This window comes from Phyllobates terribilis, unplaced genomic scaffold (assembly GCF_046119375.1).
Source record: "Phyllobates terribilis strain yellow unplaced genomic scaffold, ASM4611937v1 Scaffold_74__1_contigs__length_7073193, whole genome shotgun sequence".
Taxonomy (NCBI): Eukaryota; Metazoa; Chordata; class Amphibia; order Anura; family Dendrobatidae; genus Phyllobates; species Phyllobates terribilis.
The window spans coordinates 2,692,633-2,709,053 of record NW_027362834.1 but is presented as its reverse complement, the minus strand read 5'-3'; the positions used below and the strand labels follow the sequence as shown (position 1 = coordinate 2,709,053).

General features: G+C 49.1%; 8 non-coding genes and 1 pseudogene across 8 annotated transcripts; all 9 read left to right on the top strand.

The window, feature by feature from the left end:
- Positions 1-651: 651 nt before the first annotated feature.
- LOC141195724 (U2 spliceosomal RNA) lies at positions 652-842 on the top strand. The gene has a single exon (XR_012268302.1). It is a non-coding gene; the product is annotated as a U2 spliceosomal RNA (small nuclear RNA).
- A 1,120-nt stretch (positions 843-1,962) lies between these two features.
- Positions 1,963-2,153, top strand: LOC141195008 (U2 spliceosomal RNA). The gene has a single exon (XR_012267619.1). It is a non-coding gene; the product is annotated as a U2 spliceosomal RNA (small nuclear RNA).
- A 1,123-nt stretch (positions 2,154-3,276) lies between these two features.
- On the top strand, positions 3,277-3,467 carry LOC141195006 (U2 spliceosomal RNA). Its single transcript, XR_012267617.1, has one exon. It is a non-coding gene; the product is annotated as a U2 spliceosomal RNA (small nuclear RNA).
- A 1,111-nt stretch (positions 3,468-4,578) lies between these two features.
- On the top strand, positions 4,579-4,769 carry LOC141195005 (U2 spliceosomal RNA). Its single transcript, XR_012267616.1, has one exon. It is a non-coding gene; the product is annotated as a U2 spliceosomal RNA (small nuclear RNA).
- Positions 4,770-5,889: 1,120 nt separating this feature from the next.
- LOC141195004 (U2 spliceosomal RNA) lies at positions 5,890-6,080 on the top strand. Its single transcript, XR_012267615.1, has one exon. It is a non-coding gene; the product is annotated as a U2 spliceosomal RNA (small nuclear RNA).
- A 1,111-nt stretch (positions 6,081-7,191) lies between these two features.
- On the top strand, positions 7,192-7,382 carry LOC141196109 (U2 spliceosomal RNA). Its single transcript, XR_012268675.1, has one exon. It is a non-coding gene; the product is annotated as a U2 spliceosomal RNA (small nuclear RNA).
- A 1,111-nt stretch (positions 7,383-8,493) lies between these two features.
- Positions 8,494-8,684, top strand: LOC141196108 (U2 spliceosomal RNA). Its single transcript, XR_012268674.1, has one exon. It is a non-coding gene; the product is annotated as a U2 spliceosomal RNA (small nuclear RNA).
- A 1,120-nt stretch (positions 8,685-9,804) lies between these two features.
- LOC141195977 (U2 spliceosomal RNA) lies at positions 9,805-9,995 on the top strand. Its single transcript, XR_012268547.1, has one exon. It is a non-coding gene; the product is annotated as a U2 spliceosomal RNA (small nuclear RNA).
- A 1,120-nt stretch (positions 9,996-11,115) lies between these two features.
- Positions 11,116-11,193, top strand: LOC141196450 (U2 spliceosomal RNA; annotated as a pseudogene).
- Positions 11,194-16,421: the final 5,228 nt, after the last annotated feature.

Genomic DNA, 16,421 nt, shown 5'->3' with positions numbered 1-16,421 from the left:
GTTTGCTACAATGCCTTTTCTGAAACGTTGTCTCCCTCTGCTGGAACACTGACTTCTTTCATTTAATGCCTGCAGACTATAAAAGAGAAACCAACCCAAAAAGTTTGGTTGATTAGTCTGTGGCATTCTTTTAAACTGTTGCTTATGGCGGTCTCTGTGAGCTTCTCAGTGACATTCAGCCATCCAGGTATCCCGCCTGCAGTAGACGGAATGTGGCAATGGAACGCTGGCTGCGCGTGTCATAATAGGCTCTGAGCCTTTATATACCTGCGCACAGCAGCAGCCACCTTCAGTCTGCTGCTGGACAGCCAGCAGCAGCAGCAGCAGGAGAGGTAATTAATCAGCAACCCTCCTGCTAAGGGTAGACAGCTGCTCGTTCCACCCCCCCCCCGCCTTAATTGGTTCTCCTCCCTTCCAACGGTGTTGAGGCGGGTGGGAACAGCCGGGGGTTGAGGGTACTGTGCTAAAAGTGGTGGAGTTATGCAGATCTAAAACGCGTGGATTGCAGCAGCAGCAAGCCGAAAAGTGCAGGCATGTGAGGGATCTAGAGGTTGACAGCATGTCTTCTTAACGGGAGTCCAGGTGGCCATCTCCACAAATGGACTTTTCAGAATCCTTGGGTGGCACCGTAGTCGGAAACCAATTCTGGTTATCGCTTCTCGGCCTTTTGGCTAAGATCAAGTGTAGTATCTGTTCTTATCAGTTTAATATCTGATACGTCCCCTATCTGGGGACCATATATTAAATGGATTTTTAGAACAGGGAGATGGAAAAAGAGCTTGCTCTGTCCACTCCACGCATTGACCTGGTATTGCAATATCTCCAGGACCGGTGCACCCCTTCTTTAATGCAGTTTCTAAAATCAGAAAGAATTGAATTCAATGCTTTTTGTTCATTTTGCTTGTTTGTCGGATTTTGGGATGGACTCTTTGGCTTTGCTTTTCTTCTCCTCATTGGATTTTTCATGTTAAAAGTTGCAGAAGCCAGATGACAAGCTCATTTTGGTTCAACTTCAGCAACTGTGCATTGCATTGCCATGTAATGTAATGTAATGCAATGCTATCTATCTAGCTCTCCCTCTATACTTCCTTTTGGATAAACAGACATATTAGGCAAGCATTTTGGAGCTTTCACCTAAATAACTACAGGTGGTGAGATAAGCTGCACAATATAATTGACCTTTCAGTATATTGTTGCACACACACCATCTATTTAGCAAATGCCCTTGTTATCAACAGCAGCCTTTTAAACTCACCTGAGCTAACAGGTATGTGAGCTGGTTACTCTGCTGCGCTTAAAATTTCTTTTTTGGTTTGCTACAATGCCTTTTCTGAAACGTTGTCTCCCTCTGCTGGAACACTGACTTCTTTCGTTTAATGCCTGCAGACTATAAAAGAGAAACCAACCCAAAAAGTTTGGTTGATTAGTCTGTGGCATTCTTTTAAACTGTTGCTTATGGCGGTCTCTGTGAGCTTCTCAGTGACATTCAGCCATCCAGGTATCCCGCCTGCAGTAGACGGAATGTGGCAATGGAACGCTGGCTGCGCGTGTCATAATAGGCTCTGAGCCTTTATATACCTGCGCACAGCAGCAGCCACCTTCAGTCTGCTGCTGGACAGCCAGCAGCAGCAGCAGCAGGAGAGGTAATTAATCAGCAACCCTCCTGCTAAGGGTAGACAGCTGCTCGTTCCACCCCCCCCCCGCCTTAATTGGTTCTCCTCCCTTCCAACGGTGTTGAGGCGGGTGGGAACAGCCGGGGGTTGAGGGTACTGTGCTAAAAGAGGTGGAGTTATGCAGATCTAAAACGCGTGGATTGCAGCAGCAGCAAGCCGAAAAGTGCAGGCATGTGAGGGATCTAGAGGTTGACAGCATGTCTTCTTAACGGGAGTCCAGGTGGCCATCTCCACAAATGGACTTTTCAGAATCCTTGGGTGGCACCGTAGTCGGAAACCAATTCTGGTTATCGCTTCTCGGCCTTTTGGCTAAGATCAAGTGTAGTATCTGTTCTTATCAGTTTAATATCTGATACGTCCCCTATCTGGGGACCATATATTAAATGGATTTTTAGAACAGGGAGATGGAAAAAGAGCTTGCTCTGTCCACTCCACGCATTGACCTGGTATTGCAGTATCTCCAGGACCGGTGCACCCCTTCTTTAATGCAGTTTCTAAAATCAGAAAGAATTGAATTCAATGCTTTTTGTTCATTTTGCTTGTTTGTCGGATTTTGGGATGGACTCTTTGGCTTTGCTTTTCTTCTCCTCATTGGATTTTTCATGATAAAAGTTGCAGAAGCCAGATGACAAGCTCATTTTGGTTCAACTTCAGCAACTGTGCATTGCATTGCCATGTAATGTAATGTAATGCAATGCTATCTATCTAGCTCTCCCTCTATACTTCCTTTTGGATAAACAGACATATTAGGCAAGCATTTTGGAGCTTTCACCTAAATAACTACAGGTGGTGAGATAAGCTGCACAATATAATTGACCTTTCAGTATATTGTTGCACACACGCCATCTATTTAGCAAATGCCCTTGTTATCAACAGCAGCCTTTTAAACTCACCTGAGCTAACAGGTATGTGAGCTGGTTACTCTGCTGCGCTTAAAATTTCTTTTTTGGTTTGCTACAATGCCTTTTCTGAAACGTTGTCTCCCTCTGCTGGAACACTGACTTCTTTCATTTAATGCCTGCAGACTATAAAAGAGAAACCAACCCAAAAAGTTTGGTTGATTAGTCTGTGGCATTCTTTTAAACTGTTGCTTATGGCGGTCTCTGTGAGCTTCTCAGTGACATTCAGCCATCCAGGTATCCCGCCTGCAGTAGACGGAATGTGGCAATGGAACGCTGGCTGCGCGTGTCATAATAGGCTCTGAGCCTTTATATACCTGCGCACAGCAGCAGCCACCTTCAGTCTGCTGCTGGACAGCCAGCAGCAGCAGCAGCAGGAGAGGTAATTAATCAGCAACCCTCCTGCTAAGGGTAGACAGCTGCTCGTTCCACCCCCCCCCCCCCGCCTTAATTGGTTCTCCTCCCTTCCAACGGTGTTGAGGCGGGTGGGAACAGCCGGGGGTTGAGGGTACTGTGCTAAAAGAGGTGGAGTTATGCAGATCTAAAACGCGTGGATTGCAGCAGCAGCAAGCCGAAAAGTGCAGGCATGTGAGGGATCTAGAGGTTGACAGCATGTCTTCTTAACGGGAGTCCAGGTGGCCATCTCCACAAATGGACTTTTCAGAATCCTTGGGTGGCACCGTAGTCGGAAACCAATTCTGGTTATCGCTTCTCGGCCTTTTGGCTAAGATCAAGTGTAGTATCTGTTCTTATCAGTTTAATATCTGATACGTCCCCTATCTGGGGACCATATATTAAATGGATTTTTAGAACAGGGAGATGGAAAAAGAGCTTGCTCTGTCCACTCCACGCATTGACCTGGTATTGCAGTATCTCCAGGACCGGTGCACCCCTTCTTTAATGCAGTTTCTAAAATCAGAAAGAATTGAATTCAATGCTTTTTGTTCATTTTGCTTGTTTGTCGGATTTTGGGATGGACTCTTTGGCTTTGCTTTTCTTCTCCTCATTGGATTTTTCATGTTAAAGTTGCAGAAGCCAGATGACAAGCTCATTTTGGTTCAACTTCAGCAACTGTGCATTGCATTGCCATGTAATGTAATGTAATGCAATGCTATCTATCTAGCTCTCCCTCTATACTTCCTTTTGGATAAACAGACATATTAGGCAAGCATTTTGGAGCTTTCACCTAAATAACTACAGGTGGTGAGATAAGCTGCACAATATAATTGACCTTTCAGTATATTGTTGCACACACACCATCTATTTAGCAAATGCCCTTGTTATCAACAGCAGCCTTTTAAACTCACCTGAGCTAACAGGTATGTGAGCTGGTTACTCTGCTGCGCTTAAAATTTCTTTTTTGGTTTGCTACAATGCCTTTTCTGAAACGTTGTCTCCCTTTGCTGGAACACTGACTTCTTTCATTTAATGCCTGCAGACTATAAAAGAGAAACCAACCCAAAAAGTTTGGTTGATTAGTCTGTGGCATTCTTTTAAACTGTTGCTTATGGTGGTCTCTGTGAGCTTCTCAGTGACATTCAGCCATCCAGGTATCCCGCCTGCAGTAGACGGAATGTGGCAATGGAACGCTGGCTGCGCGTGTCATAATAGGCTCTGAGCCTTTATATACCTGCGCACAGCAGCAGCCACCTTCAGTCTGCTGCTGGACAGCCAGCAGCAGGAGAGGTAATTAATCAGCAACCCTCCTGCTAAGGGTAGACAGCTGCTCGTTCCACCACCCCCCCCGCCTTAATTAGTTCTCCTCCCTTCCAACGGTGTTGAGGCGGGTGGGAACAGCCGGGGGTTGAGGGTACTGTGCTAAAAGAGGTGGAGTTATGCAGATCTAAAACGCGTGGATTGCAGCAGCAGCAAGCCGAAAAGTGCAGGCATGTGAGGGATCTAGAGGTTGACAGCATGTCTTCTTAACGGGAGTCCAGGTGGCCATCTCCACAAATGGACTTTTCAGAATCCTTGGGTGGCACCGTAGTCGGAAACCAATTCTGGTTATCGCTTCTCGGCCTTTTGGCTAAGATCAAGTGTAGTATCTGTTCTTATCAGTTTAATATCTGATACGTCCCCTATCTGGGGACCATATATTAAATGGATTTTTAGAACAGGGAGATGGAAAAAGAGCTTGCTCTGTCCACTCCACGCATTGACCTGGTATTGCAGTATCTCCAGGACCGGTGCACCCCTTCTTTAATGCAGTTTCTAAAATCAGAAAGAATTGAATTCAATGCTTTTTGTACATTTTGCTTGTTTGTCGGATTTTGGGATGGACTCTTTGGCTTTGCTTTTCTTCTCCTCATTGGATTTTTCATGTTAAAAGTTGCAGAAGCCAGATGACAAGCTCATTTTGGATCAACTTCAGCAACTGTGCATTGCATTGCCATGTAATGTAATGTAATGCAATGCTATCTATCTAGCTCTCCCTCTATACTTCCTTTTGGATAAACAGACATATTAGGCAAGCATTTTGGAGCTTTCACCTAAATAACTACAGGTGGTGAGATAAGCTGCACAATATAATTGACCTTTCAGTATATTGTTGCACACACACCATCTATTTAGCAAATGCCCTTGTTATCAACAGCATCCTTTTAAACTCACCTGAGCTAACAGGTATGTGAGCTGGTTACTCTGCTGCGCTTAAAATTTCTTTTTTGGTTTGCTACAATGCCTTTTCTGAAACGTTGTCTCCCTCTGCTGGAACACTGACTTCTTTCATTTAATGCCTGCAGACTATAAAAGAGAAACCAACCCAAAAAGTTTGGTTGATTAGTCTGTGGCATTCTTTTAAACTGTTGCTTATGGCGGTCTCTGTGAGCTTCTCAGTGACATTCAGCCATCCAGGTATCCCGCCTGCAGTAGACGGAATGTGGCAATGGAACGCTGGCTGCGCGTGTCATAATAGGCTCTGAGCCTTTAAATACCTGCGCACAGCAGCAGCCACCTTCAGTCTGCTGCTGGACAGCCAGCAGCAGCAGCAGCAGGAGAGGTAATTAATCAGCAACCCTCCTGCTAAGGGTAGACAGCTGCTCGTTCCACCCCCCCCCCGCCTTAATTGGTTCTCCTCCCTTCCAACGGTGTTGAGGCGGGTGGGAACAGCCGGGGGATGAGGGTACTGTGCTAAAAGAGGTGGAGTTATGCAGATCTAAAACGCGTGGATTGCAGCAGCAGCAAGCCGAAAAGTGCAGGCATGTGAGGGATCTAGAGGTTGACAGCATGTCTTCTTAACGGGAGTCCAGGTGGCCATCTCCACAAATGGACTTTTCAGAATCCTTGGGTGGCACCGTAGTCGGAAACCAATTCTGGTTATCGCTTCTCGGCCTTTTGGCTAAGATCAAGTGTAGTATCTGTTCTTATCAGTTTAATATCTGATACGTCCCCTATCTGGGGACCATATATTAAATGGATTTTTAGAACAGGGAGATGGAAAAAGAGCTTGCTCTGTCCACTCCACGCATTGACCTGGTATTGCAGTATCTCCAGGACCGGTGCACCCCTTCTTTAATGCAGTTTCTAAAATCAGAAAGAATAGAATTCAATGCTTTTTGTTCATTTTGCTTGTTTGTCGGATTTTGGGATGGACTCTTTGGCTTTGCTTTTCTTCTCCTCATTGGATTTTTCATGTTAAAAGTTGCAGAAGCCAGATGACAAGCTCATTTTGGTTCAACTTCAGCAACTGTGCATTGCATTGCCATGTAATGTAATGTAATGCAATGCTATCTATCTAGCTCTCCCTCTATACTTCCTTTTGGATAAACAGACATATTAGGCAAGCATTTTGGAGCTTTCACCTAAATAACTACAGGTGGTGAGATAAGCTGCACAATATAATTGACCTTTCAGTATATTGTTGCACACACACCATCTATTTAGCAAATGCCCTTGTTATCAACAGCAGCCTTTTAAACTCACCTGAGCTAACAGGTATGTGAGCTGGTTACTCTGCTGCGCTTAAAATTTCTTTTTTGGTTTGCTACAATGCCTTTTCTGAAACGTTGTCTCCCTTTGCTGGAACACTGACTTCTTTCATTTAATGCCTGCAGACTATAAAAGAGAAACCAACCCAAAAAGTTTGGTTGATTAGTCTGTGGCATTCTTTTAAACTGTTGCTTATGGTGGTCTCTGTGAGCTTCTCAGTGACATTCAGCCATCCAGGTATCCCGCCTGCAGTAGACGGAATGTGGCAATGGAACGCTGGCTGCGCGTGTCATAATAGGCTCTGAGCCTTTATATACCTGCGCACAGCAGCAGCCACCTTCAGTCTGCTGCTGGACAGCCAGCAGCAGGAGAGGTAATTAATCAGCAACCCTCCTGCTAAGGGTAGACAGCTGCTCGTTCCACCACCCCCCCGCCTTAATTAGTTCTCCTCCCTTCCAACGGTGTTGAGGCGGGTGGGAACAGCCGGGGGTTGAGGGTACTGTGCTAAAAGAGGTGGAGTTATGCAGATCTAAAACGCGTGGATTGCAGCAGCAGCAAGCCGAAAAGTGCAGGCATGTGAGGGATCTAGAGGTTGACAGCATGTCTTCTTAACGGGAGTCCAGGTGGCCATCTCCACAAATGGACTTTTCAGAATCCTTGGGTGGCACCGTAGTCGGAAACCAATTCTGGTTATCGCTTCTCGGCCTTTTGGCTAAGATCAAGTGTAGTATCTGTTCTTATCAGTTTATTATCTGATACGTCCCCTATCTGGGGACCATATATTAAATGGATTTTTAGAACAGGGAGATGGAAAAAGAGCTTGCTCTGTCCACTCCACGCATTGACCTGGTATTGCAGTATCTCCAGGACCGGTGCACCCCTTCTTTAATGCAGTTTCTAAAATCAGAAAGAATTGAATTCAATGCTTTTTGTTCATTTTGCTTGTTTGTCGGATTTTGGGATGGACTCTTTGGCTTTGCTTTTCTTCTCCTCATTGGATTTTTCATGTTAAAAGTTGCAGAAGCCAGATGACAAGCTCATTTTGGTTCAACTTCAGCAACTGTGCATTGCATTGCCATGTAATGTAATGTAATGCAATGCTATCTATCTAGCTCTCCCTCTATACTTCCTTTTGGATAAACAGACATATTAGGCAAGCATTTTGGAGCTTTCACCTAAATAACTACAGGTGGTGAGATAAGCTGCACAATATAATTGACCTTTCAGTATATTGTTGCACACACACCATCTATTTAGCAAATGCCCTTGTTATCAACAGCAGCCTTTTAAACTCACCTGAGCTAACAGGTATGTGAGCTGGTTACTCTGCTGCGCTTAAAATTTCTTTTTTGGTTTGCTACAATGCCTTTTCTGAAACGTTGTCTCCCTTTGCTGGAACACTGACTTCTTTCATTTAATGCCTGCAGACTATAAAAGAGAAACCAACCCAAAAAGTTTGGTTGATTAGTCTGTGGCATTCTTTTAAACTGTTGCTTATGGTGGTCTCTGTGAGCTTCTCAGTGACATTCAGCCATCCAGGTATCCCGCCTGCAGTAGACGGAATGTGGCAATGGAACGCTGGCTGCGCGTGTCATAATAGGCTCTGAGCCTTTATATACCTGCGCACAGCAGCAGCCACCTTCAGTCTGCTGCTGGACAGCCAGCAGCAGGAGAGGTAATTAATCAGCAACCCTCCTGCTAAGGGTAGACAGCTGCTCGTTCCACCACCCCCCCGCCTTAATTAGTTCTCCTCCCTTCCAACGGTGTTGAGGCGGGTGGGAACAGCCGGGGGTTGAGGGTACTGTGCTAAAAGAGGTGGAGTTATGCAGATCTAAAACGCGTGGATTGCAGCAGCAGCAAGCCGAAAAGTGCAGGCATGTGAGGGATCTAGAGGTTGACAGCATGTCTTCTTAACGGGAGTCCAGGTGGCCATCTCCACAAATGGACTTTTCAGAATCCTTGGGTGGCACCGTAGTCGGAAACCAATTCTGGTTATCGCTTCTCGGCCTTTTGGCTAAGATCAAGTGTAGTATCTGTTCTTATCAGTTTATTATCTGATACGTCCCCTATCTGGGGACCATATATTAAATGGATTTTTAGAACAGGGAGATGGAAAAAGAGCTTGCTCTGTCCACTCCACGCATTGACCTGGTATTGCAGTATCTCCAGGACCGGTGCACCCCTTCTTTAATGCAGTTTCTAAAATCAGAAAGAATTGAATTCAATGCTTTTTGTTCATTTTGCTTGTTTGTCGGATTTTGGGATGGACTCTTTGGCTTTGCTTTTCTTCTCCTCATTGGATTTTTCATGTTAAAAGTTGCAGAAGCCAGATGACAAGCTCATTTTGGTTCAACTTCAGCAACTGTGCATTGCATTGCCATGTAATGTAATGTAATGCAATGCTATCTATCTAGCTCTCCCTCTATACTTCCTTTTGGATAAACAGACATATTAGGCAAGCATTTTGGAGCTTTCACCTAAATAACTACAGGTGGTGAGATAAGCTGCACAATATAATTGACCTTTCAGTATATTGTTGCACACACACCATCTATTTAGCAAATGCCCTTGTTATCAACAGCAGCCTTTTAAACTCACCTGAGCTAACAGGTATGTGAGCTGGTTACTCTGCTGCGCTTAAAATTTCTTTTTTGGTTTGCTACAATGCCTTTTCTGAAACGTTGTCTCCCTCTGCTGGAACACTGACTTCTTTCATTTAATGCCTGCAGACTATAAAAGAGAAACCAACCCAAAAAGTTTGGTTGATTAGTCTGTGGCATTCTTTTAAACTGTTGCTTATGGCGGTCTCTGTGAGCTTCTCAGTGACATTCAGCCATCCAGGTATCCCGCCTGCAGTAGACGGAATGTGGCAATGGAACGCTGGCTGCGCGTGTCATAATAGGCTCTGAGCCTTTATATACCTGCGCACAGCAGCAGCCACCTTCAGTCTGCTGCTGGACAGCCAGCAGCAGCAGCAGCAGGAGAGGTAATTAATCAGCAACCCTCCTGCTAAGGGTAGACAGCTGCTCGTTCCACCCCCCCCCCGCCTTAATTGGTTCTCCTCCCTTCCAACGGTGTTGAGGCGGGTGGGAACAGCCGGGGGTTGAGGGTACTGTGCTAAAAGAGGTGGAGTTATGCAGATCTAAAACGCGTGGATTGCAGCAGCAGCAAGCCGAAAAGTGCAGGCATGTGAGGGATCTAGAGGTTGACAGCATGTCTTCTTAACGGGAGTCCAGGTGGCCATCTCCACAAATGGACTTTTCAGAATCCTTGGGTGGCACCGTAGTCGGAAACCAATTCTGGTTATCGCTTCTCGGCCTTTTGGCTAAGATCAAGTGTAGTATCTGTTCTTATCAGTTTAATATCTGATACGTCCCCTATCTGGGGACCATATATTAAATGGATTTTTAGAACAGGGAAATGGAAAAAGAGCTTGCTCTGTCCACTCCACGCATTGACCTGGTATTGCAGTATCTCCAGGACCGGTGCACCCCTTCTTTAATGCAGTTTCTAAAATCAGAAAGAATTGAATTCAATGCTTTTTGTTCATTTTGCTTGTTTGTCGGATTTTGGGATGGACTCTTTGGCTTTGCTTTTCTTCTCCTCATTGGATTTTTCATGTTAAAAGTTGCAGAAGCCAGATGACAAGCTCATTTTGGTTCAACTTCAGCAACTGTGCATTGCATTGCCATGTAATGTAATGTAATGCAATGCTATCTATCTAGCTCTCCCTCTATACTTCCTTTTGGATAAACAGACATATTAGGCAAGCATTTTGGAGCTTTCACCTAAATAACTACAGGTGGTGAGATAAGCTGCACAATATAATTGACCTTTCAGTATATTGTTGCACACACACCATCTATTTAGCAAATGCCCTTGTTATCAACAGCAGCCTTTTAAACTCACCTGAGCTAACAGGTATGTGAGCTGGTTACTCTGCTGCGCTTAAAATTTCTTTTTTGGTTTGCTACAATGCCTTTTCTGAAACGTTGTCTCCCTCTGCTGGAACACTGACTTCTTTCATTTAATGCCTGCAGACTATAAAAGAGAAACCAACCCAAAAAGTTTGGTTGATTAGTCTGTGGCATTCTTTTAAACTGTTGCTTATGGCGGTCTCTGTGAGCTTCTCAGTGACATTCAGCCATCCAGGTATCCCGCCTGCAGTAGACGGAATGTGGCAATGGAACGCTGGCTGCGCGTGTCATAATAGGCTCTGAGCCTTTATATACCTGCGCACAGCAGCAGCCACCTTCAGTCTGCTGCTGGACAGCCAGCAGCAGCAGCAGCAGGAGAGGTAATTAATCAGCAACCCTCCTGCTAAGGGTAGACAGCTGCTCGTTCCACCCCCCCCCCGCCTTAATTGGTTCTCCTCCCTTCCAACGGTGTTGAGGCGGGTGGGAACAGCCGGGGGTTGAGGGTACTGTGCTAAAAGAGGTGGAGTTATGCAGATCTAAAACGCGTGGATTGCAGCAGCAGCAAGCCGAAAAGTGCAGGCATGTGAGGGATCTAGAGGTTGACAGCATGTCTTCTTAACGGGAGTCCAGGTGGCCATCTCCACAAATGGACTTTTCAGAATCCTTGGGTGGCACCGTAGTCGGAAACCAATTCTGGTTATCGCTTCTCGGCCTTTTGGCTAAGATCAAGTGTAGTATCTGTTCTTTTAAGAACACAAGAGCTACGATCTACACTTGACGAGAGCGATCGAACTCGGAAGGAGAAGAGCTTCGGAGCCCAGCTGACATCGGAGAAGGAAGGCGGATATCGGTGGGAGGAAGAAGCTCTAAAGAATCCAGAAGAAGACGAAGACTCGGAGAAGAATCGGGCTGTCCTGTGGAATCTTCGAGGAAGAAAATCATCGAGACAAAGACCTCTCGGGGAATTTGTCCAGAACACGACGGGAGAAGAATCTGCATAGCTCCACCCATTCCGGGAAGAGTTCCAGATCCAGCTCCAAGAACTAACTGCAGGAGGAAAGCCATGGCAAGCGCTGCGAGGAAGGCCGAAAAGAAGAGCCTGGAGCAGGGGACAGCCAGGAGGGCCCAGCCAGGAGCCGATTCTGCCCCCAAGGACTCTGCCTCCGCGACTGGCCAGCAGAAGGGACCCCAGAAGCCCCGCCATGAAGCTCCAGCCCTGGAGCCATGGATGCGGCAGACGGTGGCCCTGAAGCTGAAGGAAGTGGATGGGAGGGTGCCGGACATGTCCTCGGACGTGTTCTGCCAGAAGATGCTGCTGGATCGAGGCTTCTCCAGGTCGGACACCCTCAGCATCCAGACCTTCTTGACGGGGATCTTCTTCGTCACCTTCGCCACTGTGAACACCTGCAGGAGGTTCTGGGAAATGGTAAGCGCAAAAGGACCGGATAATTCTTTCTCTGCCTTTACAGGTAGCTGCCCTATCCAGAGGGGCGAAAGGAGGATCACGGTCTCCATGCGCAACCCGCACACCCCAGGCCAAGACATCTGTACCTTCCTGAGACGCTTCTGTTTGGTTGTGAAGGAACCCTCTCACATCCTGAATGGACTCGGCTTCTGGACAGGTAAGTGGTCGGTGACCGTTAGACTTCACAGGGACCTGGCGTACTCAGACGGACTTCGGCACCTGCCCCCGACATTCTCCCTGGGCAACTCCTACGGCCTCATCTATTACCCGGACATGCCGCGGAACTGCAGGAGATGCGGCAAGAACGGCCACGAGATGAAGGACTGCAAGGAGGATGCCTGCAGGATTTGTCGAGTGACGGGACACAGCTCGAAGGACTGCCCGAAGAAGACGTCCTGCAACCTGTGTGGGCTGGCGGCTCATCTGTACAAGGATTGCCCCAAGCGTGAGAGATCCTGGGCATCGGTGGTTGCGACGACCCTAACTCCGGAGGACAAGGCCCCGACGACCAGGCCTGTGAAGGTCAAGGACGCGACGACCAAGGCCCCAGCAGCCAAGGCCGAGACGACCAAGGCCAAAGCGGTCAAGGAGTCGGTGGCCAAAGCCCCAGCGACGGTCCCAGCAGCTCCGAAGCAGAAGAAAAAGTCAAAGGAGGGTAAGAGTTCTGTCACCCCTCTCTCGATCCCTCCCCCTGCCACCCCCGTCCAATCCCCCCCCACCCCGGCCACCCCTGCTGAGGATTCCACTTCCTCTTCCTCCTTCCCCTACTCCTCAGCAGGTGTCCTTTCCCCTGCCCCGGCAGCCACTCTCCCTCCCCAGACCATGGTAGCGGTGGAATTAACCTTTCCTCCACCCGCCGCTATCTATTCCGAGGAGGATTTTCCCCGTCTTGTCTCCCCAGTTCCAACCCGGGGAAAGAGGAAGGTGGAGGACAGCCCTGCTACTGAATCCTCCAAAAAGAAGATTCTGGATTTCGTAGGCGAAAAGGAGGATACCCTCCCTGAGCCAGAAGAGATGGAGCACATGGTTGAGACCCTGGTGGCCGAGCCAGAAGAGGAGGAACTGGTGGTCGCCGAGATCGAGGCCGCGCTGCTTGACCAGATGGAGGAAGAGGGTCTGCTGGTGATCCCATCACCAGCAGTCAACACCGACGAGGGACCACCCGACCGGAGTGGTAACTAAGGTGTATTGCCTGCGCTAACTTTTTCTTTTTTCCCTACATGATGGCTAATATTAACTTATTTTCCATTAATGTCAGGAGCATCAAGGACAAGTTCAGACGTCAGACTATTTATGCCTTCCTTACTTCCCAGTTGTGTGATGTTTATATGTTGCAGGAATGTTCCCTTCCCTCCTCTAGGTCCTTCAAACATCTGGCCAGGGAGTGGTCCCACGGTCCATCCTACTGGTCCGGTGGGGGTGACTGCAAGTCTGCGGGGGTCGCAATTCTGATCAGGGGGGGCGCATTCACGCTTGAGTCCGTCCAGGAGCTCATCTGCGGCAGGGCTCTTGTTGTAGATGGCAACTGGGCGGGAGAACCTGTCAGGTTCATCAACGTGTATGCGTCCCCACTGAAGAATGAGCGTTTGGAGCTTTTCCAGACCCTGCGGCTTCAGCTTGCCACCACCAGGACCTTAGTGATGGCCGGGGATTTCAACTGTCCCATCGAGGAGGATGGTCGTAGTTCTGGCACATCTGCCAAGTTGGACATCACGTCCAAGCTGCTCATCGAGATGGTAACCGAGGCCTCTCTTCAGGACGTGGTGGGCTCCATGGGGAGAGGCTCCACGAACTATTCGTGGAGCCGACCCGATGGCTCACTCCGCTCCAGGATTGACTTTGTGTTCACCTCTCGGGCAGTCAGGCAGAGTAGGCACTCGATGGTCCCCTGCTTCTTCTCCGACCACAGAGCCATTCACTTACAAGGTGTCCTCGGCGACGGTTTTCCGTCCGGCCCCGGCTCCTGGAAGCTGAATTGTGCTCTGCTGGCTCAGGATGAAGTCGTGGAGGAGCTGAGAGCAGCCTACACAATGTGGCAGTCCTACAAGGGTAGCTTCCAAGCAGTCTCTGATTGGTGGGAATATGTTAAACTTGAGTTTCGCTGTTTCTTTCAGGCCAAGGGTCGACAACAGGCGTGTGAGAAGAGGAGGGACTTCAGAGGGCTGCAGCGCGAGCTGCGGTCGCTGCAGGACCTTCTTCACTGCGGCTGGGACGTGAGGGAGGAGCTGGAGGAGACCAAGAAGAGCCTGAAAAGGCACTTTGAGGAGGAGTCCAAGCGAATCGTCTTCCGTTCCAAAGTGGAGAATCTGGAGAAGGGTGAGAAATGTAACTCATTCTTTTTCAGGAAACTTCATGCCGGTCACACGCCCCTGAACGAGCTGCGAGACGAGAGCGGAAACATGCGACGTGGGAAGGAGGACGTGATGAGGGTCGTCAGCGACTTCTACAGCGAACTCTACTCCCACAAGACTACCGACCCCGACGCTGCTGATAAGTTCCTGTCAGGTATCACTAACCATCTTGATCCTGCAGGCACGGCAGCCTTGGACAAACCTCTGATGGTGGGCGAATTGCTCTCTGCCGCTAAATCCTTTAGGACCGGCAGGACGCCGGGCAGTGATGGTCTTCCAGCGGAGCTCTATGTAGCGCTGGGAGACCTCATCTGTCCGGACCTGTTGGACCTGTACGAGGAGATGGTGGTGGAGGGTAGAATGCCTCCATCTTTGAGGGAAGGAATGGTCACGATCCTGTACAAGCGGAAGGGAGAGAGGTGCGACCTGAGGAATTGGCGTCCCATCACTCTGCTCAACGTGGACTACAAGATCCTGGCCAAGACGATGGCGACACGACTTAAGACGGTCATCGGACGGATCATCCACCCGGACCAGACCTGCGGCATCCCTGGACGTCGCATCGCAGACAGCCTCGCTCTCGTGCGGGACACGGTCGAGTACATCAAGGTCCGCCGCGCACACGCGGCCCTGGTCTCCTTGGATCAGGAGAAGGCCTTCGACCGGGTTTCCCACGAGTTCATGGGCCGAGCTCTGCACCGGTTAGGTTTGGGTAACATGTTTTGTTCGTATGTCCGTCTGATGTATTTTGATATCCACAGCTCGGTGTTGGTGAACGGCTGGAAGACTGACCCCTTCCCTGTCCTCTCTGGGGTCAGACAAGGCTGCCCTCTATCACCTCTTCTTTTTGTTTGTGTTATAGAACTCTTCGCAGAGGCTATCCGGCAGAATGGAGAGATCAGAGGGATCACCGCACCGGGTCCGGGACGACACGAGGTCAAGTGCTCGCTCTACATGGACGACGTCACCGTCTTCTGCGCTGATCGTGGTTCAGTCGACGCCCTCGTCCAGACGTGTGAGAGGTTCGGCCGGGCTTCAGGGGCCAAAGTCAACTGCAGGAAGTCGGAAGCCATGCTCTTCGGGGATTGGCAGCCGGCCTCCTCCGCCCCCTTCCCCTTCAACATTCAACCGGATTTCCTCAAGGTGCTGGGAGTCTGGTTCGGGAAGGAAGGAGCGGCCCTCAAGTCCTGGCAAGAACGCTTGGCCAAGGTGAAGCAACGGATCGGACTCTGGAGCCTCAGACACCTCACTTGTGAGGGTAAGGCACTCGTCCTGCGTAATGAGGTCCTGCCCGTCTTGCAGTACACGGCGCAGGCCTGGCCCCCACACGTCACTGTGTGCAGGGCCATTACCAGGACAGTGTTTCACTTTGTCTGGGGATCCAAGATGGACAGAGTCAGGTGGGCCGTCATGTACAAGGAGCCTCGCAAGGGTGGGAAGGGCGTTCCAGATATCCCCACCCTCCTGCGATCCTCTTTTGTGTGTGATTGTGTCCGCCGGACTTTGCAAGTCAAGAATGGCTCCGCGGGCAGGTCCATGTCTCGCTTCTTCCTGCTTCCTCTTTGGAGGCGACTCGGCTGGGACAAGTGGGACAGCTCCTTCCCCTACAACTGGACGACGCCATGGTTCTACGGAGACGTCGTTCGATTTGTGGGGGAACATCAACTGGAGGGACTCAAGCCCGACTTGTGGAAGCCCAAAACTATCCACAAGCTCATCAGAGCCAAGGATGACATGGAGAACATCACAGGACTTCACCAGGACACGCTGGAGACTGTGTGGACAAATGTGTCGTCTGACAGGCTGACCAACGGGCACAAGGACTTGTCGTGGATGGCGATTCAGGGCGGACTGCCCGTCCGGTCATTCATGCATGCCCGGAACCTGTGCAAGACCCGGTACTGCCCAAGGTGCCCCTTCGTGGAGGAAACATCTTTGCACACTTTTTGGGACTGCGGATTTGCACAGCGCCTGTTGACTGCCCTTGAGGACGACCTGAGGAACTCTGTCCCCAGGGCGAGCCTATCACACCATTCTGTGCTTTACGGACTCTTCCCTGGGGTTCATACCGTCGGAGCCATCCAGGAGGCTTGGCGCCTTATGAACTGCTTCAAGGATGCCGTTTGGGTTGCCAGGAACCGGCTCATCTTGAGGAGGGAGAGGATGTCCATCCAGGACTGCCGCAGGCT